Below are 26,543 nucleotides of genomic sequence, written 5' to 3' on the forward strand. Positions count from 1 at the left end.
TAAGGTGTCATACGAATTGGAATACTAACCCCTCACCAATTCTGGTGACGGGGTTAGCATTCCACCCTCCTAGAGGGACACGACATGTACAGAACCTGAAACCCGGGTAAAATCAGACATAGCCTCAGCTCCACAAAATGGACGCTGCCACCACAGACACAAGTCTGCCCTCCTGCTGCTGGGAGTCCTTCCAGCTTGGGAGACGTGGACAAAGGGTTTCCTGCCAGGGGAGGTGCGAGCACCACCCCAGACAGGATTTTATGTGTTGGTCAGGTAGGGCTTGAAAGGAAACAGACATGCCTGAGGCTCACAAGCAGCCTCGGTGCATATGCCAGTTCAATCCGGTCCTGGGGCACACCAGCCCCAGACCTGGGGCGAGCTGGACAAAGGATTGGGGGTGTAACCACCCCCCTTCCTGGTCCCACCCTTAGGGAGGGACCTAGCAGGTAGTCCCGCCCCTAGAATCCGCTTAAAGGTAGAAGCTGTGTCCAAAGACTTCAGACATCCTGGAATCAACTTGAAACTAAGAAGAAGACGGGAACTTCGACGTTCCGCTGCACAGAAGACTGAAGGAAATCTCCCCTATGGTCAGGGAGTGACCATCTTACTAACGCAAGCACCATCCAGCGAATTGACGTCTGCTTTGCCGCCGGAGCCCGAGCACAGAGACCGACAAGACCTGGACCTCCAGACCTCTCACCGCCCGATCCACGTCCCTGAAAAGAGGAGACCCGTGGAGGCACCGAGACACGTGGAGCCAGCCATCTTGAAAAGACCACGACAAGCTGCAAGCGCAACAACCGAGGCTCCCTCCAAGTTGTGCTTTGGGTCCTAAGAAGCCCTACACCCGAGCAGCATCTGCACCAAAGGTGAGCCCTCCAGCATCTCCACGATCTGCGTGGGGCCCTTCTGCATTTTGCCACTCGACGCGCCTAACCGGTTGCTGGCCCGCTGGCTAGTGGCCATCTTGGCGACGAAATTCAAGAACTACACCACTGGTCTGGTTACTCCAGACTGGCCCTTGCTCCCCTCCAAAGGAGCAGTCCCTCTGACCTTGCTGGTCAGAACCATCAGCTTATTTCGTTTCCCACAACAATTGCTTTTGCCAAGGCTTGTTTGCTTCAATCAAGTCGCCGACACCGCCGACAGTGAGAGCCTGCGTGAGACAGCTCTTGAACCAACTCATGGACGTCGTCGACCTTCAGGGACCACGTGGCTGCAGAGACAAGCTACACCTTTCCTCCTGTTTGCACCAGACATCGCCTGGTACCCACCTAGTGCCACGCTGGTCTCTGGCTAGTGACTGCGAACACTGTCCCCTCTGCTTACAGGTCGTCTACAACTCCGATCCACCCTTGGATCCACCGCATCTCTTCCGGACCGATCGCCTGCAGCATCTTTGTCCACAGGCTCCTTTGAACAGATAGAAGAAACCCGACGCACTTCGAGACCTATGCACCCGCTTCCTGTGGGTGAGGTAAAGCTGGCACTCTGGTGCCCAAGTGTAGAGTATCATCTCTAGTATCTGTGTTTCGAATCTTAAGTTCATAGTCCATCCGGAAGGTCCTCTTTGCAGTAACTTTGTAACTTTTACGCACCCATTGAAAACCTATGGGAGCTCGCGTGTGACTATTTGCTCTGCACACGCAACCCGTGGACCTCCTGGTCACTAACTGAAGTTAGCTCCTTGTAGGCCCAGTGATTCTAGAGGCCCTAGGCCTTTTCCCTTTTCTGTTTGTGGTACTTATACCACTATTTTAGTATATGGTTTGAGCGGCCACCAGGGCCTATCCATATAAAGTGCAACTTCTGTGTATTCTAACGTATTCTTGTTTAACGATTTATGCTCCTGTGCTCATAAAGAGTCTAGGGGTTACTTTGAGAAATAAATACATATATATTTTCAATATATATCTGTGTGGTGTCCTTTCATTGGTATAAAAGGGGGTTACATTTGGTAAAACAGCTGGCTTAACACGCTTCACGAGTTTAGCCTCAAAGACTGCTTAGCCTACGCTACCACTAGGGCAGCTAGTCCGAAAAGGTTGACTTACAACCACACCATAAGGGTTGCTTGGCATGGTACAAGGTGGTCACTTTAACTAGTGAACATCATATACCAGGCCAACTTCTCACATTGGTGAGCAGCGGTTGGATTTGAGCTTGCTGTGTTTTACCATTGTAATCTCTTGGTTACCAATTGAAAGATCACATAGGTACCTGTAGGTACATATAAAACAAGATTAGATATACTTAAGTTCTACTGAACTTAGTGTTGTAGAGCAAAGGGAGTAGCACACCCTGACTACAACTACTAGATAGGTTTAGTAGGTAAACCCAAGCGTAGGTAGATTGCAACACATCCACCCACACTTAAGAGCAATGGCTGGGGCAGAGGGGTCCAATGTACCCATCTCTGTTGAGAGTGACCCCCAGAGGGCACCATCCATCTTTGCTACCCTAAACCAAAATGAGCTCAGGCAGTTGGCAAATATCAGGTGCCTTAAACAGCCCAAGAATCCTACTCCTGCTGAACTCAGAGAGCTTTTACAGGCTGATGAAGATCAGAAAGCTCTCAGGAAAGCCTCCCAGTTAGGCCCCTTAGGGACAGGAACAGGAGGCCCCCCTTCTGAAGATGCTACTGAAGTACCCCTTTCCAATAGTCATCCCTTAGATGAGAATCATACTACAGAGGAGGAAAGTGATGGGGATACAGGAGGTAGTGAGGATGAAGGGAGAACTAGCCCAGTGCCAAGTGTTATACGTGGCCCAGCTAACGTAAGGCTACTGGGGACTGACAATGGGATCACCCCATTGGATCTCCCTAGTGGACTTAACCAGGGGCTTGGGAGGCAAAGGAATCACTCAGGTGAATCTAATGCTTCTCATGCCTCTAGAGGCTCTCAAGGTCACTCCAGGAGAAGGATGACCACCCCTCAGAGGAGGGAGCATGAGGCCAGAATGCAAGAAGCCCAGCTGAGGATCAGGAAGCAGGAGCTAGAAGTAGCTCTGATGGAAGAGAAACTGAACAAGGCTAGGCAACCTAGAGAGAGTGGGTCTATAGCCACTGGTGGCAGCATTGTCCCTAGGGACAAAGATAGGGTCTTTGATAATAGGAACCTGTCTAAGGTTGTGCCCCCCTACAAAAGTTGGGATGACATCTACAAATGGATGACTGCTCTTGAGAGAGCCTGCAAAGTGCAGCAGGTTCCTGAAGACCAGTGGGCAGCAATCTTATGGCTCTCCTTTGAGGGGAGAGGCAGAGATAGACTCCTCACTGTTAGAGAAGAGGATGTCAGAAATTACAGAGTCCTGAAGAGTGTCCTAGTTGATGGGTTAGGCTTAACCACTGAACAGTACAGGTTAATGTTCAGAGACACCCAGAAGACACAGACTCAGGACTGGTCTGAATACATTGAATGTGCCACTAAGGCTTTGGAGGGTTGGTTGCTGGGAAGTAAGGTATCTGATTATACAGGATTGTACAATTTGATGATGAGAGAACAGATTTTAAATAACTGTCAAAACCAGCAACTGCATCAACACTTGGTTGACTCTGATCTGACCTCTCCCCAAGAATTGGGAAAGAAGGCAGACAAATGGGTCAGAACCAGGGTTAAGCAAAAGAACCAGAACCAGGGCCAAGGGGGTGATCAGAAGAAAACAGACCAAAAGGGTGGAGATCAGAAATCTAAAGACCAGAAGTCTTCAACAGGGCCCCAAACTAGTACTAAAGAGGGTGGGTCCCAGCCTAAAGGGAAGAAGAAAGAAGGTCAAAAGAAACCCTGGTGCAATCATTGCAAGAATACAACTCACTGGACTAGTGATTGTAAAAAGGGTGGAGCCCCCAACACTGTGGCCCCTAAGGCACCTGCTCCCAGTACTACTGTTAGCAGTGTTGGTCCCCAGACAAAGGGTGTAGTGGGAATCACTATGGGAACTGAAGGAGATTCTGACTTAGACAGAACCCTGACACAGGCAGTCCTGATCTGTGATGGGGACATAGATTTGTTCCTGACTGTGAGCCCCAGTAACCTGGGCAAGTACAGACAGACTCCTTCAATTAATGAAAAAGTGGCTCAAGCCTACAGGGACACATGTGCCAGTGTCACTATGGTGACACCAGGCTTTGTGGATCCTGGACAGTACATACCAGGTGAGAATTACCTGGTGACCAATGCCAGCAATGCCACTACTTCACATAGTGTGGCAGTTGTTAACTTCTCATGGGGAGGGGTAACTGGCCTCAAAAGGGTTGTGGTTAGTGCCAATCGGCCTTCAGCTCATCGGGGTGGAGGCGTGGCAGCAATCATACGCAAAGATCTCAAATTCATTGCGTCCTCTTCGCTCTGCCTTCCAGAGGTTGAGAATCTTGTCATCAGCCTAGCTTCCGAGGCTGGAGCCCTGACTCTCATTGTTCTGTACCGTCCTCCCACCCCTATGCCTTTGTTCTCTGCTGCTCTCAGCGAACAGCTTGCCACCCTGATGACTGCCTCTGCTCGTATCGCCATGTTCGGCGACTTTAATTACTGGTATAATCATGCTACTGAACTGTTTGAGGCACTCCTCAGCTTAAATTTGACCCAGCATGTCACTACTCCCACTCACATCGGGGGCCACATCTTGGATCACATTTGGTCGCTGGGGGTATCGCTCTCTTGTCCGATCATTTCTCCATGCGTCTGGTCAGACCACTCGCTGATCGAGACCTCTATCTCGGTGAATGGCCCGGTCAGACTTCCGCCTTTGGAGGGTGGGGTCGCTAGGAAATGGAATGCCTTTGATCTTCCTGCCTTCCTCTCTTTCCTTGCAGAAACTCTACCCCCTCCTAGTAACAGCTCAGGCGTCAACGCCTTGGATGTTGATATCATCCGCTGGCTCACGACAGCCAGCGACCAATTCGCCCCCACTTCCCGGTTCCCTCGCTCCCGACACAGTAAATCCCATAAATGGTTCAACTCAGCTTTGAAATCTCAACATCTTGAGCTACGCCAAGTGGAGCGTAGGTGGAGGCGTAATTACCTCAGCACCGACAGGGAGGCGTACGTGCTTGCACGTAAGGAATATAAAAAAGCTATCATCACCACTAAGGCTGCCTTCGTTTCCAAGAGAATACTAACTGCCCCTAACAAATCCAAGGAGATATTCAAGGTTCTTGCTGAATTAACATCAGACGCCAGGACACTCCCCAATCAGGCGCCTTCCGCTGAGTCTTGTGATGCTCTGAACTCTTTCTTTATTGATAAGATCTTGATAATTACAAATTCTATTCCTCACTCTCCCTCTCTGGCCACTGTCGTAGCCCCCTCCATTAATGCTTCTATTCTGACCTGTTTCCCCTTCCTCGACCCCGAATCCCTAGTAAAACTGGCCACACGTGTGAAATCTGGCTCCCCCAAAGATTGCTGCCCTCCTTAAGTGCTTCGCGAGATCTGCCACACTTTTCCACACAGTGTTCTACCCCTACTCAATGCCTCTCTCAGCTCTGGAACAGTCCCCAGGTCGTTCAAGGAGGCCATCTTGGTGCCTCTGTTGAAAAAACCTGGTGCGGACCCTGCTATCCTCGCAAATTATCGGCCCATCTCCCTCCTGCCCTACCTGTCTAAAATCCTAGAGGCACATGTCACTACCTGCCTCTCGCAATTCATTGAGGAATCCAACTTTTTAGAATTAAATCAAGCCGGCTTTAGACCAGCCCATTCCACCGAGGCTGTCATTCTTGCCGTGCTGGACAACCTCAGAATTAACGCCGACAGAGGTCTCTCCCAGGCCCTGGTCCTATTGGACTTGTCGGCTGCATTCGACACGGTGGACCATGCCATCTTACTCCACCGTGTCGAGTCAGCGGGAATCCGTGGGCTCGCTCTGACCTGGGTCAGGTCTTTCCTCGAGGGAAGATCTCAAGCTGTCAAACTGGGCCCTTTCACAGCTTCCAGCACCCCGTTGCTCTGTGGCGTCCCCCAAGGATCATCTTTGTCCCCCCTCCTTTTTAATTTGTACCTTCAACCCCTTATTCATTCCTTGGGTAGGTGGGACATCACCGTGTTCAATTATGCGGACGACTTACAAATTATTTTTCCACTCACCTCCCCTGACGCCATCATTAATTTCCAAACGGTCATGTTACACATCCAGCACTGGATGAATCAAAACCAACTGAAGCTCAATCCAGGGAAAACTGAGCTCCTCCTTCCGGGGAGGAGCGTCTCCCATTGGGGCCCCCAGTTCTGGCCCTCCGAGCTCGGCCCTCTGCCTTCACCAGCTGATTGTGTAAAGAGTCTCGAGGTCATCATTGATTCTCAGCTCACACTTAAGGCCCAGGTGAGTGCTGTAACTTCCGCCTGTATGTTCCAGCTTTACTGGATACGGAAAGTCTCCTACCTCTTGACCCCGGAAGCCTTGCTACAGGTTATAATAGCACTGGTGATGTCCCGTCTGGACTTCTCCAACTCCCTGTACCACGGCCTCCCAAAATCCCTGCTATCTAGGCTACAGCTTATTCACAACCAGGCCGCAAGACTCGCCTTTAAAATCCCAAGATGGCAGTCGGATAGACCCCTGCTCCACCAACTACACTGGCTGCCTATCAGCGAAAGAATAGCCTTTAAGGTTTGCTGCTTGGTTTTTAAAGCTCGGACAGGTCTCTGCCCAGCCTTCGTGAAATCTCTGGTCACCCCTTACTGCCCCTCCCGTACAATGAGGTCCATTAATCTCCAGCTTCTGGTCATTCCTCGCTTCAAACTTTCTAGACTAGGTGGCCGCAGCTTCACTCACTTGGCTCCTAAGCTGTGGAATTCTCTCCCACCCCTCCTTAAGGCTGAGTCCTCTCTTCTGCCTTTTAGGAAATCTTTGAAGACTCTGTTTTTTTCACATCCCCGTTAAGCCTCTCTGCACATCCCCGTGGTCTATCAGCGCCAGGAAACTTATGGTGACAGTGCGCTTAATAAATCTCCCTTAACATTAACATTAACATTAACATTAACAGTGCAGACCTCCCAGTAGAATGTTTGTTGGGCAATGACCTAGAGAGTTCTCTATGGTCTGAAGTGGAGTACAGGACACATGCAGAGATGTTAGGTATATCACCACATGTCCTTGCTGTGACCAGGTCACAGGCCAAAAAGTGCCTTACTGAACCTCAGGTCTTGGATCCTGGAACAATGGACCAAACACCTACCAAGAAGAAGAACAGGAGGGTCAAGGCTGTGCCTTCCCCCCTGCCTCAAAGTGATGATCAACCTTCCCAGGAAGCTGATCTAGAGAACCCTGAAGGAACTGTCCCTGAAGAGCTTGAACCTGATCAGGTTGAGTTTCTGGGGACAGGGGGACCTTCAAGGGCTGACTTGAGGCAGGCTCAGTTATCCTGTCCCTCTCTTGAACCCCTCAGACAGCTGGCTGCTGCTGAGGCTGCTGGGAATGCTCAAGGTACCCATGAAGTGTATTGGGATGATGGGCTCCTTTATTCAGAGGCTAGAGACCCCAAGCCTGGTGCAACCAGGAGGTTGGTTATACCTCTGCAATTTAGGGGCTTCCTTCTTACCTTGGCCCATGATATTCCTTTAGCAGGACACTTAGGCCAGAACAGGACTTGGGACAGACTTGTCCCTCACTTTCACTGGCCTCATCTGAATGAAGATACAAAGGAGTTTTGTCGCTCCTGTGTGACCTACCAAGCCAGTGGCAAATCAGGTGGCACAACCAAGGCCCCCCTAATACCACTACCTGTGGTGGGGGTCCCCTTTGAAAGAGTGGGAATAGATATAGTGGGTCCCATGGATCCTCCCACTGCATCTGGGCACATATTTATACTGGTGGTAGTGGATCATGCCACCAGGTATACAGAGGCAATTCCCCTTAGGACCACTACAGCTCCTGTTGTGGCCAGGGCCCTGCTAGGAGTATTCTCCAGAGTGGGGTTTCATAAGGAGGTAGTTTCTGACAGAGGTACCAACTTCATGTCAGGATACTTGACAGCTATGTGGAAGGAGTGTGGTGTCAACTACAAGTTCACCACCCCTTATCACCCACAATGCAATGGGCTTGTTGAGAGATTCAACAAGACCCTAAAGGGTATGATCAAAGGATTACCTGAAAAGCTCAGGCGAAGATGGGACATCCTTCTACCCTGCCTTCTGTTTGCTTACAGAGAGGTCCCACAAAAAGGGGTTGGCTACAGCCCCTTTGAATTGTTGTTTGGGCACCCTGTGAGAGGCCCACTGTGTTTAGTGAAGGAAGGATGGGAGTTAACTCTCAAAAAGCCTAAACAAGACATAGTGGACTATGTACTTGGTCTCCGCTCCAGGATGGCTGAGTATATGGAGAAGGCATCCAAAAACCTTGAGGCAAGCCAGGCCTTACAGAAAGCTTGGCATGACCAAAAGGCTGTCTTGGTTGAGTTTCAGCCAGGACAGAAGGTATGGGTGTTGGAGCCAGTGGCCCCAGCAGCACTCCAAGACAAATGGTCTGGACCCCATACAATCCTGGAAAAGAAGGGAGAGGTCACCTACTTGGTGGACCTAGGAACTCCCAGGAGTCCCCACAGGGTACTCCATGTTAACAGGTTAAAAGCATATGTTGCCAGGAAAGACATGGGCTTGCTCATGGCTACAGATGAGGGACAGGAGGAAGAGAGTGACCCTCTCCCAGACCTGTTGTCTCAGAACCCTGAAGATGGCTCAGTTGAAGGAGTGACCCTTGGAGGCAACCTCGCTGCCCATCAGCAGACTGAATGTAGACAAGTTCTACAATCATTTCAACATCTGTTTTCCCTAATACCTAGCCAAACTGACTGGTGTACCCATGTGGTGGACACTGGTGACAGTCTGCCTGTAAAGAACAAGCTTTACAGACAACCTGACCACGTCAGGGACTGTATAAAGGCTGAGGTACACAAAATGCTGGAATTAGGTGTCATTGAACCCTCAGAGAGCCCCTGGGCTAGCCCAGTGGTTCTGGTCCCCAAACCTCACACCAAAGATGGCAAGAGAGAGATGAGGTTCTGTGTGGATTACAGGGGTCTCAATGCTGTCACCAGGACAGATGCACACCCTATTCCAAGGGCAGATGAGCTCATAGACAAACTAGCTTCTGCTAAGTTTTTGAGCACATTTGACTTGATAGCTGGCTATTGGCAAATCAGAGTAGCTGAGGAGTCTAAGGCCAAAACAGCATTCTCAACCCCAGGTGGGCATTATCAATTTGTGGTGATGCCCTTTGGTCTGAAGAATGCACCTGCCACCTTCCAAAGGTTGGTGAATCAAGTCCTTACTGGGTTGGATGACTTTTGTGCAGCATATCTTGATGACATTGCTGTCTTTAGCTCCACCTGGGAGGATCACCTGATCCACCTGAAGAAGGCTCTTGAGGCTCTGCAAAGGGCAGGCCTCACTATCAAGGCTACTAAGTGCCAGATAGGGCAGAGTAAGGTTGTGTATTTGGGCCACCTTGTAGGTGGAGGCCAAGTTCAACCACTGGAGAGTAAGATACAATCCATCAAGGACTGGTCCCCTCCAACCACCCAGACTCAAGTTCGAGCTTTCTTGGGCTTGACTGGGTACTACAGGAAGTTTGTTAAGAACTATGGGTCCATTGTGACTCCTCTTAATGATCTGACATCCAAGAAGATGCCCAAAAAGGTTCAGTGGACAGTAAGCTGTCAAAAGGCATTTGATGACCTGAAGGAGGCCATGTGCTCTGCACCTATCCTGAAAAGTCCTGACTACTCCAAAGAGTTTATTGTCCAAACAGATGCTTCTGAGTTGGGTGTGGGAGCTGTGCTGTCACAACTTAATGTAGATGGTCAAGACCAACTGTGAGAAGTTGGCCTGGTATATGATGCTCACTAGTTAAAGTGATCACCTTGTACCATGCCAAGCAACCCTTATGGTGTGGTTGTAAGTCAACCTTTTCGGACTAGCTGCCCTAGTGGTAGAGTAGGCTAAGCAGTCTTTGATTCACTGGATGGTGCTTGCGTTAGCAAGGTGGTCACTCCCTGACCACAGGGGAGATTTCCTTGAGTCTTCTGTGCAGCAGAATGTCGAAGTTCCCGTCTTCTTCTTAGTTTCAAGTTGATTCCAGGATGTCTGAAGTCTTAGGACACAGCTCCTACCTTTAAGCGGATTCTAGGGGCCGGACTACCTGCTAGGTCCCTCCCTATGGGTGGGACCAGGAAGGGGGGTGGTTACACCCCCAATCCTTTGTCCAGCTCGCCCCAGGCCCGGGACTGGTGTGCCCCAGGACCGGTTTGAACTGGCATATGCACCGAGGCTCCTTGTGAGCCACAGGCATGTCTGGTTTCTTTCAAGCCCTACCTGACCAATACACAAAATCCTGTCTGGGGTGGTGCATGCACCTCCCCTGGCAGGAAACCCTTTGTCCACACCTCCCAAGCTGGAAGGACTCCCAGCAGCAGGAGGGCAGACTTGTGTCTGTGGTGGCAGCATCCATTTTGTGGAGCTGAGGCTATGTCTGATTTTACACGGGTTTCAGGTACTGTACATGTCATGTCCCTCTAGAAGGGTGGAATGCTAACCCCGTCGCCAGAATTGGCGAGGGGTTAGTATTCCAATTCGTATGACACCTTACTCGACATGTTTTGATAAAGCCAAACCAAAGATAGCATTTAACCGCGAGTATATGGTATTACGATATCTGGAAACAGTAGAAGGAAGTTGTTCCGACCACTGCAGACAGGCTCAGCTCATGCCAGAGCACCATCTCACATGGAACCAAGCACTCTGCCTTCAGGATTGTTAAGGCCTGCCATAGGAGTGACTTATAGGTTACCAGGTGTCCCATTTAAGGTTAGGTATAGGTATACTACACCTAAGTAAGAGGTGATTACACCAACTTACCCCAGCTGAGTGATCTGCCAGTTGTGTCAGATTGTTAGGCCAAGCCTGGGGTGGCATAATACATGCTTCAGCCCCTGGCAGGCCTTGGGTACACCAATGCCCTGGGTACCTAGTGTACACTGGTACAGGGGCTGACAGGGTGATCCAACCAATTGGGTATGTACCTAGGGTACATGGAGTCCATTTTAAAGAGAGAACAGCCAGGCTGAGATCCTGAATAGCAGGATCTCAGGCCAACTAAGTCGAAAAACCAGCTAGACACTAGGCAAAAATTTGGGGGTAACCATAGTCAGATATCCACCTTCCTACACAACCCCCCCCCAAACGAAGGGAGATAAGGCTGACCTTGACCAGGTAAGCCTATATTGCCCAAGTGGCCATATAAGGAGGAACCAGCACTGGCATGGTTACCCCCTGTCTCATGGTCCACTAAGCAATCCCTCACCCTAAGGGTATCAGAGGGTCTCCACCATAGGGAATCTCTACCTTTGGTGTGTCTTGGCAAAGTAAAAGGCTGGTGTTGAGATGGAGTACTGAAGTGAGTGTCCTCAAAGTGAGGCCTCAGCTTCCTCCAATCCCCCTCCACCATGGATGCCTTTCTTTCCTTAACAGAGTTGCACTGTGCTCTCAGGGTCAGCCTCTGGCTACCTAAAGCTGGAGGCTGGGTCCCTTTTGTGGGCTTACTGGAGGGACAGGTCAGGTCTGTGGCCCTAAGGTCCCATGTTTGCCTGTACCCAACAGAATCCCTCTGGGGGAGGTCCCTAACTACCTGTAAAGGAGATCCCTCAGGAATGTTTTTACCCATCACCTCACTAGGGCTACTAGCCAGGCAATCCTCATTCTTTTGACGGGGGGGTTCTTGTGGACAGGGGCCCTCTTGGGGTCCACTGGCCTCCCTGACCTCTGCAGCCCTGGGCTGACTGAGGCAGGGTAGAGAGAGGCAGGCTACCTGCACCAGACTGGGTCCCACCTTGGAAGGGGCCACTGACATCAGAGGCTCTGCCAGGCCAGGCCTGGCTACCTCTGGGGCAGTTCCTTCACAAGGGGTGAGGTCAGCTCCCTGAGGAGGCTGACTTTTTCCTAATGTCTGGGGAGAGGGAGACTTTTCTTCCTCCCCACTACTCTCTGTTTGTGTGGAGTGATCCATAGTTTCAGGCTTCACTACACCTATGTCAGTCTGAGTATAGGCTGAGACCATTACAGCCTTGCCAACCCTTTCAGGGGGGCACTCAGTTTGTGTTTGAGCTGTGACTGTCACAGCTCTGCCAGTCTCTACAGGGAAGTCTGTCTGTGCCTGGGCTGTGGCTACCACTGCCCTTCCAACCTTTCCAGGGAGGAAATCTATTTGGACAGGGGTTGTGAATGGCACAACCCCACTACCCTTTTGTGAAAGGCCTACCATTTTAGAATGGGTGTCTTGTTCAACTCCAGCCCAAGCTGAGAGTTCTAAGTCATTCCCCAGTAAGCAGTCTACAGGCAAGGTTGGGGACACTGCCACCCTTTTAGGGCCAGTGACACCTCTCCAGCTGAGATATACCTCTGCCATGGGATGACTGTTCTGTTTGCCATCAATGTTGGTCACCTGGTAGGAGAAACCAGGCAAAAGCTGCTCAGAGGGAACTAGCCAATGGGCCACCATTGTGGTGCTAGCTCCAGTGTCTCTGTAGGCCTCAGCTTTTGTACCATTGATGTAGGGCTCCTGTCTGTACCTACCCAAAGTGTTGGGACAGGCAGTGAAGTTGGCAAACCCCATGCCACCATCACAGACAAGAGTATCTGCTGCAGGGGAATTGGCTAAGCCAGGGTCCCCCTGTGTTCCCCAAGTAAACCCACCCAAATTTTTGGGGGCACTCCCACCACCTGGGGGATTACTGCTGACAGTAATAGGTGGTGTGACAGGAGTAATTGGAGGAACAGTTTTGTTTGTAGCCCTTGGGCAACTGCTGTCAGTTTTCCAATGCCCAGGAGTTTTACACTCATGGCAGTAAGGCTTTTTACCTGTGGTAGAGGAGGGAGCTTGGGACCCACCACCCTGTGTGGAGTATTGGGGCCCTGAGGAAGATTTCTCTTTTGCTTTATCCCCACCCTTCTCTTGAGGTTTGGTGGTATCTTTCTTTTGGTCACCACCCTGATTCTTAGGCCTGATCCTGGTTCTGACCCATTTATCTGCCCTCTTTCCCAATTCTTGGGGAGAGGTCAAATCTGAGTCTACCAGGTGTTGATGGAGGAGCTGGTTTTGACAGTTACTTAAAATCTGTTCTCTCATCATCAAATTGTACAATCCTGTATAATCAGATACCTTACTTCCCAGCAACCAACCCTCCAAAGCCTTAGTGGCACATTCAACATATTCAGACCAGTCCTGAGTCTGTGTCTTCTGGGTGTCTCTGAACATTAACCTGTACTGTTCAGTGGTTAAGCCTAACCCATCAACTAGGACACTCTTCAGGGCTCTGTAATTTCTGACATCCTCCTCCCTAACAGTGAGGAGTCTGTCTCTGCCTCTTCCTTCAAAGGAGAGCCAGAGGATTGCTGCCCACTGGTCTTCAGGAACCTGCTGTACTTTGCAGGCTCTCTCAAGAGCAGTTATCCATTTGTGGATATCATCCCCACTTTTGTAGGGGGGCACGACCTTAGACAGGTTCCTATTATCAAAGACCCTATCTTTGTCCTTAGGGACAATGCTGCCACCAGTGGGTATAGACCCACTCTCTCTAGGTTGCCTAGCCTTCCTCAGTTTTTCTTCCATCAGGGCTACTTCTAGCTCCTGCTTCCTGATCCTCAGCTGGGCTTCCTGCATTCTGGCCTCATGTTCCCTCCTCTGAGGGGTGGTCATCCTTTTCCTGGAGTGACCTTGAGAGCCTCTAGAGGCATGAGAAGCATTAGAGTCACCTGAGCGATTCCTTTGCCTCCCAAGCCCCTGGTTAAGTCCACTGGGGAGATCCAATGGGATGGTCCCATTGTCAGTCCCCAATAGCCTTAGTTTAGCTGGGCCAAGTATAACACTTGGCACTGGGCTAGTTCTCCCTTCATCATCACTACTCTCTGTATCCTCCCCACTTTCCTCCTCTGTAGTATGGTTCTCATCTAAGGGATGGCTATTGGAAAGGGGTACTTCTGTAGCATCTTCAGAAGGGGGGCCTCCTGTTCCTGACCCTAAGGGGGCTAACTGGGAAGCTTTCTTGAGCTCTCTCTGATTTTCATCATTTTGCAAGAGTTCTCTGAGCTCAGCAGAGGTAGGGTTCTTGGGCTGTTTAAGGCCTCTAAGAGTTGCCAAATGCCTGAGCTCATTCTGGTTAAGGGTAGCAAAGATGGATGGTGCCCTCTGGGGGTCACTCTCAACAGAGATAGGTACAGTGGACCCCTCTGTTCCAGCCATTGCTCTTAAGTGTGGGTGGATGTGTTGCAATCTACCTACACTTGGGTTTACCTACTAAACCTATCTAGTAGTTGTAGTCAGGGTGTGCTACTCCCTTTGCTCTACAACAACTAAGTTCAGTAGAACTTATGTATATCTAATCTTGTTTTATATGTACCTACAGGTACCTATGTGATCTTTCAATTGGTAACCAAGAGATTACAATGGTAAAACACAGCAAGCTCAAATCCAACTGCTGCTCACCAATGTGAGAAGTTGGCCTGGTATATGATGCTCACTAGTTAAAGTGATCACCTTGTACAATGCCAAGCAACCCTTATGGTGTGGTTGTAAGTCAACCTTTTCGGACTAGCTGCCCTAGTGGTAGCGTAGGCTAAGCAGTCTTTGAGGCTAAACTTGTGAAGCGTGTTAAGCCAGCTGTTTTACCAAATGCAACCCCCTTTTATACCAATGAAAGGACACCACACAGATATATATTCAAAACATATATGTATTTATTTCTCAAAGTAACCCCTAGTCTCTTTATGAGCACAGGAGCACAAATCGTCAAACAAGATTACAGTAGAATACACAGAAGTTGCACTTTATATGTATAGGCCCTGGTGGCTGCTCGAACCATATACTAAAATAGTGGTATAAGTACCACAAACAGAAAAGGGAAAAGGCCTAGGGCCTCTAGAATCGCTGGGCCTACAAGGAGCTAACTTCAGTTAGTGACCAGGAGGTCCACGGGTGGCGTGTGCAGAGCAAATAGTCACACGCGTGCTCCCATAGGTTTCAATGGGTGCGTAAAAAGTACAAAGTTACTGCAAAGAGGATCTTCCGGATGGACTAGGAACTCAAGATTTGGAACACAGGCACTAGAGATGTAATACTACACTTGGGCACAGGAGTGCCAGCTTTACCTCACCCACAGGAAGCGGGTGCATAGGCCTCGAAGTGCGTCGGGTTTCTTCTATCTGTTCCGTGGAGCCTGAAGACAAAGATGCTGCAGGCGGTCGGTCCGGGAGAGATGCGGTGGATCCAAGAGTGGATCGGAGATGTTGAAGACCTGTAAGCAGAGGGGACAGTGTTCACAGTCACTAGCCAGTGACCAGCGTGGCACCAGGTGGGTACCAGGCAATGTCGGGTGCAAACAGGAAGAAGGGTGTAGCTTGTCTTTGCAGCCACGTGGTCCCTGGAGGTCGACGTCCAGGAGTCGGTTCACGAGCTGTCCCACGCAGGCTCTCGCTGTCGGCGGTGTCGCCGACTTGATCAAAGCAAACAAGCCTTGGCAAAAGCAATTGTTGTAGGAGATGAAATAAGCTGATGGTTCTGACCAGCAAGGTCAGAAGGACTGCTCCTTTGGAGGGGAGCAAGGGCCAGTCTGGAGCAATCAGACCAGCGGTGTATTTCGTGAAGTTCATCGCCAAGATGGCTACTAGCCAGCGGGCCAGCAACCGGTTAGGCGCGTCGAGTGGCAAAATGCAGAAGGGCCCCACGCAGATCGTGGAGATGCTGGAGGGCTCACCTTTGGTGCAGATGCTGCTCGAGGGTTGGGCTTCTCAGATCCCAAAGCACAACTTGGAGGGAGCCTCGGTTGTTGCACTTGTCAGCTTGTCGTGGTCGTTTCAAGATGGCTGGCTCCACATGTCTCGGTGCCTCCACGGGTCTCCTCTTTTCAGGGACTGTGGATCGGGCGGTGAGAGGTCTGGAGGTCCAGGTCTTGTCAGTCTCTGGGCTCGGGCTCCGGCGGGAGGCGGTGGCAAAGCAGAAGTTGATTCGCTGGATGGTGCTTGCGTTAGCAAGGTGGTCACTCCCTGACCACAGGGGAGATTTCCTTCAGGGTTCTGTGCAGCAGAATGTCGAAGTTCCTGTCTTCTTCTTAGTTTCAAGTTGATTCCAGGATGTCTGAAGTCTTAGGACACAGCTCCTACCTTTAAGCGGATTCTAGGGGCCGGACTACCTGCTAGGTCCCTCCCTAAGGGTGGGACCAGGAAGGGGGGGGGGTTACACCCCCAATCCTTTGTCCAGCTTGCCCCAGGTCTGGGGCTGGTGTGCCCCAGGACCGGTTTGAACTGGCATATGCACCGAGGCTCCTTTTGAGCCACAGGCATGTCTGGTTTCTTTCAAGCCCTACCTGACCAATACACAAAATCCTGTCTGGGGTGGTGCACGCACCTCCCCTGGCAGGAAACCCTTTGTCCACACCTCCCAAGCTGGAAGGACTCCCAGCAGTAGGAGGGCAGACTTGTGTCTGTGGTGGCAGCATCCATTTTGTGGAGCTGAGCCTATGTCTGATTTTACACGGGTTTCAGGTACTGTACATGTCGTGTCCCTCTAGAAGGGTGGAATGCTAACCCCGTCACCAGAATTGGCGAGGGGTTAGTATTCCAATTCGTATGACACCTTACTCGACATGTTTTGATAAAGCCAAACCAAAGATAGCATTTAACCGCGACGTTCATAATGCACTTAAGAGTATATGGTATGACGATATCTGGAAACAGTAGAAGGAAGTTGTTCCGACCACTGCAGACAGGCTCAGCTCATGCCAGAGCACCATCTCACATGGAACCAAGCACTCTGCCTTCAGGATTGTTAAGGCCTGCCATAGGAGTGACTTATAGGTTACCAGGTGTCCCATTTAAGGTTAGGTATAGGTATACTACACCTAAGTAAGAGGTGATTACACCATCTTACCCCAGCTGAGTGATCAGCCAGTTGTGTCAGATTGTTAGGCCAAGCCTGGGGTGGCATAATACATGCTTCAGCCCCTGGCAGGCCTTGGGTACACCAATGCCCTGGGTACCTAGTGTACACTGGTACAGGGGCTGACAGGGTGATCCAACCAATTGGGTATGTACCTAGGGTACATGGAGTCCATTTTAAAGAGAGAACAGCCAGGCTGAGATCCTGAATAGCAGGATCTCAGGCCAACTAAGTCGAAAAACCAGCTAGACACTAGGCAAAAATTTGGAGGTGACCATAGTCAGATATCCACCTTCCTACACCAACCCATTGCTTTTATTAGCAGAAGGTTGACCCCCAGAGAGAAGAATTGGTCAGCTATTGAGAGGGAGGCCTTTGCTGTGGTGTGGGCCCTGAAGAAGCTGAGGCCATACTTGTTTGGCACTCACTTCAAGATTCAGACCGACCATAAGCCCCTCTTGTGGCTAAATCAGATGAAGGGTGAAAACCCCAAACTGCTTAGGTGGTCCATTTCCCTACAGGGGATGGACTTTACAGTGGAGCACCGGCCAGGTACTGACCATGGGAATGCAGATGGTCTCTCCAGGTACTTCCACTTAGGACATGAAGACGAGACTGGTCAAGGCTAGTTTAATGTCCCTGCGTTTGGGGGGGGGGTTGTGTAGGAGATTAGGGTCTGCTATCCTATGGTCACCCCAAATTTTTGCTTTTTGCTTCACTGGTTTTTGACATATTGAGGCTGTGGGCCTGCCAATCAGACCCCCAGCCTGCTGTTCTCTCTACTAAATCTACATTATGCACCCTAGGTGCATAACCAATTAGAAGTGGATCACCCTGTGAGCCCCCGTACCAGTGTACACTAGGAACACAGGGCATTGGTGTATCTAAGGCCTGCCAGGGGCTGAAGCATGTATTATGCCACCCCAGGCTTGGCCTAACAAATTTGACACAACTGGCTGATCACTCAGCTGGGGTAAGTTGGTGTAACCACTTCTTACTTAGGTGTAGTATACCTATACCTAACATTAAATGGGACACATGTTAACCTATAAGTCACTCCTATGGCAGGCCTTAACAATCCTGAAGGCAGAGTGCTTGGTTCCATGTGAGATGGTGCTCTGGCATGAGCTGAGCCTGTCTGCAGTGGTCGGAACAACTTCCTTCTACTGTTTCCAGATATCGTCATACCATATACTCTTAAGTGCATTATGAACCTCGCGGTTAAATGCTAACTTTGGTTTGGCTTTATCAAAACATGTCGAGTAAGGTGTCATACGAATTGGAATACTGACCCCTCGCCAATTCTGGCGACGGGGTTAGCATTCCACCCTTCTAGAGGGACACGACATGTACAGAACCTGAAACCCGGGTAAAATCAGACATAGCCTCAGCTCCACAAAATGGATGCTGCCACCACAGACACAAGTCTGCCCTCCTGCTGCTGAGAGTCCTTCCAGCTTGGGAGGTGTGGACAAAGGGTTTACTGCCAGGGGTGGTGCGTGCACCACCCCAGACAGGATTTTGTGTATTGGTCAGGTAGGGCTTGATAGAAACCAGACATGCCTGAGGCTCACAAGGAGCCTCGGTGCATATGCCAGTTCAATCCGGTCCTGGGGCACACCAGTCCCGGGCCTGGGGCGAGCTGGACAAAGGATTGGGGGTGTAACCACCCCCCTTCCTGGTCCCACCCTTAGGGAGGGACCTAGCAGGTAGTCCGGCCCCTAGAATCCGCTTAAAGGTAGGAGCTGTGTCCTAAGACTTCAGACATCCTGGAATCAACTTAACTACAAGAAGAAGACGGGAACTTCGACGCTCTGCCACACAGAGGACTGAAGCCAATCTCCCCTGTGGTCAGGGAGTGACCACCTCGCTAACGCAAGCACCATCCAGCGAATCAACGTCTGCTTTGCCGCCGCCTCCCGCCGGAGCCCGAGCCCAGAGACTGACAAGACCTGGACCTCCAGACCTCTCACCGCCCGATCCACAGTCCCTGCAAAGAGGAGACCCGTGGAGGCACCGAGACACGTGGAGCCAGCCATCTTGAAAAGACTACGATAAGCTGCAAGCGCAACAACCGAGGCTCCCTCCAAGTTGTGCTTTGGGACCTGAGAAGCCCAACACCCGAGCAGCATCTGCACCAAAGGTGAGCCCTCCAGCATCTCCACGATCTGCGTGGGGCCCTTCTGCATTTTGCCACTCGACGCGCCTAACCGGTTGCTGGCCCGCTGGCTAGTGGACATCTTGGCGACGAACTTCAAGAACTACACCACTGGTCTCGTTGCTCCAGACTGGCCCTTGCTCCCCTCCAAAGGAGCAGTCCCTCTGACTTTGCTGGTCAGAACCATCAGCTTATTTTGTTCCCCACAACAATTGCTTTTGCCAAGGCTTGTTTGCTTCGATCAAGTCGCCGATACCGCCGACAGCGAGAGCCTGCGTGGGACAGCTTGTGAACCGACTCCTTGACGTCGTCGACCTTCAGGGACCACGTGGCTGCAGAGACAAGCTACACCTTTCCTCCTGTTTGCACCCGACATTGCCTGGTACCCACCTGGTGCCAAGCTGGTCACAGGCTAGTGACTGTGAACACTGTCCCCTCTGCTTACAGGTCTTCTACAACTCCGATCCACCCTTGGATCCACCGCATCTCTTCCGGACCGATCGCCTGCAGCATCTTTGTCCACAGGCTCCATTGAACAGATAGAAGAAACCCGACGCACTTCGAGACCTATGCACCCGCTTCCTGTGGGTGAGGTAAAGCTGGCACTCCGGTGCCCAAGTGTAGAGTATCATCTCTAGTGTCTGTGTTTCGAATCTTAAGTTCATAGTCCATCCGGAAGGTCCTCTTTGCAGTAACTTTGTAACTTTTACGCACCCATTGAAACCTATGGGAGCACGCGTGTGACTATTTGCTCTGCACACGCCACCCGTGGACCTCCTGGTCACTAACTGACGTTAGCTCCTTGTAGGCCCAGCGATTCTAGAGGCCCTAGGCCTTTTCCCTTTTCTGTTCGTGGTACTTATACCACTATTTTAGTATATGGTTTGAGTGGCCACCAGGGCCTATCCATATAACGTGCAACTTCTGTGTATTCTGTGATAATCTTGTTTGACGATTTGTGCTCCTGTGCTCATAAAGAGACTAGGGGTTACTTTGAGAAATAAATACATATATATTTTGAATATATATCTGTGTGGTGTCCTTTCATTGGTATAAAAGGGGGTTACATTTGGTAAAACAGCTGGCTTAACACGCTTCACGAGTTTAGCCTCAAAGACTGCTTAGCCTACGCTACCACTAGGGCAGCTAGTCCGAAAAGGTTGACTTACAACCACACCATAAGGGTTGCTTGGCATGGTACAAGGTGATCACTTTAACTAGTGAGCATCATATACCAGGCCAACTTCTCACATTGGTGAGCAGCGGTTGGATTTGAGCTTGCTGTGTTTTACCATTGTAATCTCTTGGTTACCAATTGAAAGATCACATAGGTACCTGTAGGTACATATAAAACAAGATTAGATATACATAAGTTCTACTGAACTTAGTTGTTGTAGAGCAAAGGGAGTAGCACACCCTGACTACAACTACTAGATAGGTTTAGTAGGTAAACCCAAGTGTAGGTAGATTGCAACACATCCACCCACACTTAAGAGCAATGGCCGGGGCAGAGGGGTCCACTGTACCCATCTCTGTTGAGAGTGACCCCCAGAGGGCACCATCCAGCTTTGCTACCCTTAATCAGAATGAGCTCAGGCATTTGGCAACTCTTAGAGGCCTTAAACAGCCCAAGAACCCTAACTCTGCTGAGCTCAGAGAACTCTTACAGAATGATGAGAATCAGAGAGAACTCAAGAAAGCTTCCCAGTTAGCCCCCTTAGGGACAGGAACAGGAGGCCCCCCTTCTGAAGATGCCACAGAGGTTCCCCCTTCCAATAGTCACCCCTTAGATGGGATGCCTACCACAGAGGAAGAAAGTGATGGGGATACAGATGTGAGTGGGGATGAAGGGAGAACTAGCCCAGTGCCAAGTGTTATACTTGGCCCAGCTAAACTAAGGCTATTGGGGACTGACAGTGGGTTCACCCCATTGGATCTCCCCAGTGGACTTAACACAGGGCTTGGAAGGCAAAGGAATCGCTCAGGTGACTCCAATGCTTCCCATGGCTCTAGAGGCTCTCAAGGTCACTCCAGAAGGAGACTGACCACCCCTCAGAGGAGGGAACATGAGGCCAGAATGTAGGAAGCCCAGCTGAGGATCAGGAAGCAGGAGCTAGAAGTAGCCCTGATGGAAGAAAAACTGAACAAGGCTAGGCAACCTAGAGAGAGTGGGTCTATACCCACTGGTGGCAGCATTGTCCCTAAGGACAAAGATAGGGTCTTTGATAATAGGAACCTGTCTAAGGTTGTGCCCCCCTACAAAAGTGGGGATGACATCCACAAATGGATAACTGCTCTTGAGAGAGCCTGCAAAGTACAGCAGGTTCCTGAAGACCAGTGGGCAGCAATCCTCTGGCTCTCCTTTGAAGGAAGAGGCAGAGACAGACTCCTCACTGTTAGAGAAGAGGATGTCAGAAACTACAGAGTCCTGAAGAGTGTTCTGGTAGATGGGTTAGGCTTAACCACTGAACAGTACAGGTTAATGTTCAGAGACACCCAAAAGACACAGACTCAGGACTGGTCTGAATATGTTGAATGTGCCACTAAGGCTTTGGAGGGTTGGTTGCTGGGAAGTAAGGTATCTGATTTTACAGGATTGTATAATTTGATGATGAGAGAACAGATTTTAAATAACTGTCAAAACCAGTGTAGGAAGGTGGATATCTGACTATGGTTACCCCCAAATTTTTGCCTAGTGTCTAGCTGGTTTTTCGACTTAGTTGGCCTGAGATCCGGCCATTCAGGCTCTCAGGCTATCTGCTCTCTCTGTAAAATGGACTCCATGTACCCTAGGTACATACCCAATTGGTTGGATCACCCTGTCAGCCCCTGTACCAGTGTACACTAGGTACCCAGGGCATTGGTGTATCCAAGGCCTGCCAGGGGCTGAAGCATGTATTATGCCACCCCAGGCTTGGCCTAACAATCTGACACAACTGGCTGATCACTCAGCTGGGGTAAGTTGGTGTAATCACCTCTTACTTAGGTGTAGTATACCTATACCTAAACTTAAATGGGACACCTGGTAACCTATAAGTCACTCCTATGGCAGGCCTTAACAATCCTGAAGGCAGAGTGCTTGGTTCCATGTGAGATGGTGCTCTGGCATGAGCTGAGCCTGTCTGCAGTGGTCGGAACAACTTCCTTCTACTGTTTCCAGATATCGTCATACCATATACTCTTAAGTGCATTATGAACCTCGCGGTTAAATGCTATCTTTGGTTTGGCTTTATCAAAACATGTCGAGTAAGGTGTCATACGAATTGGAATACTAACCCCTCGCCAATTCTGGCGACGGGGTTAGCATTCCACCCTTCTAGAGGGACACGACATGTACAGTACCTGAAACCCGGGTAAAATCAGACATAGCCTCAGCTCCACAAAATGGATGCTGCCACCACAGACACAAGTCTGCCCTCCTGCTGCTGGGAGTCCTTCCAGCTTGGGAGGTGTGGACAAAGGGTTTCCTGCCAGGGGAGGTGCGTGCACCACCCCAGACAGGATTTTGTGTATTGGTCAGGTAGGGCTTGAAAGAAACCAGACATGCCTGTGGCTCACAAGGAGCCTCGGTGCATATGCCAGTTCAAACCGGTCCTGGGGCACACCAGTCCCGGGCCTGGGGCGAGCTGGACAAAGGATTGGGGGTGTAACCACCCCCCTTCCTGGTCCCACCCTTAGGGAGGGACCTAGCAGGTAGTCCGGCCCCTAGAATCCGCTTAAAGGTAGGAGCTGTGTCCTAAGACTTCAGACATCCTGGAATCAACTTGAAACTAAGAAGAAGACGGGAACTTCGACATTCTGCTGCACAGAAGACTGAAGAAAATCTCCCCTGTGGTCAGGGAGTGACCACCTTGCTAACGCAAGCACCATCCAGCGAATCACCGTCTGCTTTGCCGCCGCCTCCCGCCGGAGCCCGAGCCCAGAGACTGACAAGACCTGGACCTCCAGACCTCTCACCGCCCGATCCACAGTCCCTGAAAAGAGGAGACCCGTGGAGGCACCGAGACACGTGGAGCCAGCCATCTTGGAACGACTACGACAAGCTGACCAGTGCAACAACCGAGGCTCCCTCCAAGTTGTGCTTTGGGTCCTGAGAAGCCCAACCCTCGAGCAGCATCTGCACCAAAGGTGAGCCCTCCAGCATCTCCACGATCTGCGTGGGGCCCTTCTGCATTTTGCCACTCGACGCGCCTAACCGGTTGCTGGCCCGCTGGCTAGTGGCCATCTTGGCGACGAAATCTACGACAAACACCGCTGGTCTGGTTGCTCCAGACTGGCCCTTGCTCACCTCCAAAGGAGCAATCCCTCTGACCTTGCTGGTCAGAACCAACAGCTGATTTCCGAATCCTCCTGCAATTGCTTTTGCCAAGGCTTGTTTGCTTCGATCAAGTCGCCGACACCGCCGACAGCGAGAGCCTGCGTGGGACAGCTCGTGAGCCGACTCCTGGACGTCGTCGACCTTCAGGGACCACGTGGCTGCGGAGACAAGCTACCCCTCATCACCTGTTTGCACCCGACATCGCCTGGTACCCACCTGGTGCCACGCTGGTCACTGGCTAGTGACTGTGAACACTGTCCCCTCTGCTTACAGGTCTTCAACATCTCCGATCCACTCTTGGATCCACTGCATCTCTTCCCGACCGACCGCCTGCAGCATCTTTGTCCCAGGCTCAACGGAACAGATAGAAGAAACCCGACGCACTTTGAGGCCTATGCACCCGCTTCCGGTGGGTGAGGTAAAGCTGGTACTCCGGTGCCCATGTGTAGTAATACATCTCTAGTGCCTGTGTTCCAAATCTTAAGTTCCTAGGTCATCCGGAAGATTCCTTTTGCAGTAACTTTGTACTTTTTACGCACCCATTGAAACCTATGGGAGCCCGCGTGTGACTATTTGCTCTGCACACGCCACCCGTGGACCTCCTGGTCACTAACTGACGTTAGCTCCTTGTAGGCCCAGCGATTCTAGAGGCCCTAGGCCTTTTCCCTTTTCTGTTCGTGGTACTTATACCACTATTTTAGTATATGGTTTGAGTGGCCACCAGGGCCTATCCATATAACGTGCAACTTCTGTGTATTCTGTGATAATCTTGTTTGACGATTTGTGCTCCTGTGCTCATAAAGAGACTAGGGGTTACTTTGAGAAATAAATACATATATATTTTGAATATATATCTGTGTGGTGTCCTTTCATTGGTATAAAAGGGGGTTACTATTGGTAAAACAGCTTGCTTAACACGCTTCACGAGTTTAGCCTCAAAGACTGCTTAGCCTACGCTACCACTAGGGCAGCTAGTCCAAAAAGGTTGACTTACAACCACACCATAAGGGTTGCTTGGCATGGTACAAGGTGATCACTTTAACTAGTGAGCATCATATACCAGGCCAACTTCTCACATTGGTGAGCAGCGGTGGGATTTGAGCTTGCTGTGTTTTACCATTGTAATCTCTTGGTTACCAATTGAAAGATCACATAGGTACCTGTAGGTACATATAAAACAAGATTAGATATACATAAGTTCTACTGAACTTAGTTGTTGTAGAGCAAAGGGAGTAGCACACCCTGACTACAACTACTAGATAGGTTTAGTAGGTAAACACAAGTGTAGGTAGATTGCAACACATCCACCCACACTTAAGAGCAATGGCCGGGGCAGAGGGGTCCACTGTACCCATCTCTGTTGAGAGTGACCCCCAGAGGGCACCATCCAGCTTTGCTACCCTTAATCAGAATGAGCTCAGGCATTTGGCAACTCTTAGAGGCCTTAAACAGCCCAAGAACCCAAACTCTGCTGAGCTCAGAGAGCTCTTACAGAATGATGAGAATCAGAGAGCACTCAAGAAAGCTTCCCAGTTAGCCCCCTTAGGGTCAGGAACAGGAGGCCCCCCTTCTGAAGATACTACAGAGGTACCCAGTTCCAATAGCCATCCCTTAGATGAGAACCATACTACAGGGGAGGGAAGTGGTGAGGATACAGAAAGTAGTGATGATGAAGGGAGAACTAGCCCAGTGCCAAGTATTATACTTGGCCCAGCTAAACTAAGGCTATTGGGGACTGACAATGGGTTCACCCCATTGGATCTCCCCAGTGGACTTAACACAGGGCTTGGGAGGCAAAGGAATCACTCAGGTGACTCCAATGCTTCTCATGGCTCTAGAGGCTCTCAAGGTCACTCCAGGAAAAGGATGACCACCCCTCAGAGGAGGGAACATGAGGCCAGAATGCAGGAAGCCCAGCTGAGGATCAGGAAGCAGGAGCTAGAAGTAGCCCTGATGGAAGAAAAACTGAGCAAGGCTAGGCAGCATAGAGAGAGTGGGTCTATACCCACTGGTGGCAGCAATGTCCCTAGGGACAAAGATAGGGTCTTTGACAATAGGAACCTGTCCAAGATTGTGCCCCCCTACAAAAGTGGGGATGACATCCACAAATGGATGACTGCTCTTGAGAGAGCCTGCAAAGTGCAGCAGGTTCCTGAAGACCAGTGGGCAGCAATCTTATGGCTCTCCTTTGAGGGGAGAGGCAGAGATAGACTCCTCACTGTTAGAGAAGAGGATGTCAGAAATTACAGAGTCCTGAAGAGTGTCCTAGTTGATGGGTTAGGCTTAACCACTGAACAGTACAGGTTAATGTTCAGAGACACCCAGAAGACACAGACTCAGGACTGGTCTGAATATGTGGAATGTGCCACTAAGGCTCTGGAGGGTTGGTTGCTGGGAAGTAAGGTGTCTGATTATACAGGATTGTACAATTTGATGATGAGAGAGCAGATTTTAAGTAATTGTCAAAACCAGCTTCTCCATCAACACCTGGTAGACTCAGATTTGACCTCTCCCCAAGAATTGGGAAAGAGGGCAGATAAATGGGTCAGGACCAGGATCAGGCCTAAAAACCAGGGTGGTGACCAAAAGAAAGATACCACCAAGCCTCAAGAGAAGGGTGGGGATAAAGAAAAAGAGAAACCTTCCTCAGGGCCCCAAAACTCCACACAGGGTGGTGGGTCCCAAGCTCCCTCCTCTACCACAGCCAAAAAGCCCTACTGCCATGAGTGTAAAACTCCTGGGCATTGGAAAACTGACAGCGGTTGCCCAAGGGCTAAAAACAAAACTGTTCCTCCAATTACTCCTGTCACACCACCTATTACTGTCAGCAGTAATCCCCCAGGTGGTGGGAGTGCCCCCAGAAATCTGGGTGGGTTTACTTGGGGAACACAGGGGGACCCTGGCTTAGCCAATTCCCCTGCAGCAGATACTCTTGTCTGTGATGGTGGCATGGGGTTTGCCAACTTCACTGCCTGTCCCAACACTTTGGGTAGGTACAGACAGGAGCCCTACATCAATGGTACAAAAGCTGAGGCCTACAGAGACACTGGAGCTAGCATCACAATGGTGGCCCATTGGCTAGTTCCCTCTGAGCAGCTTTTGCCTGGTTTCTCCTACCAGGTGACCAACATTGATGGCAAACAG

This window comes from Triturus cristatus, chromosome 1_1 (genome assembly GCF_964204655.1).
Source record: "Triturus cristatus chromosome 1_1, aTriCri1.1, whole genome shotgun sequence".
Lineage (NCBI taxonomy): Eukaryota > Metazoa > Chordata > Amphibia > Caudata > Salamandridae > Triturus > Triturus cristatus.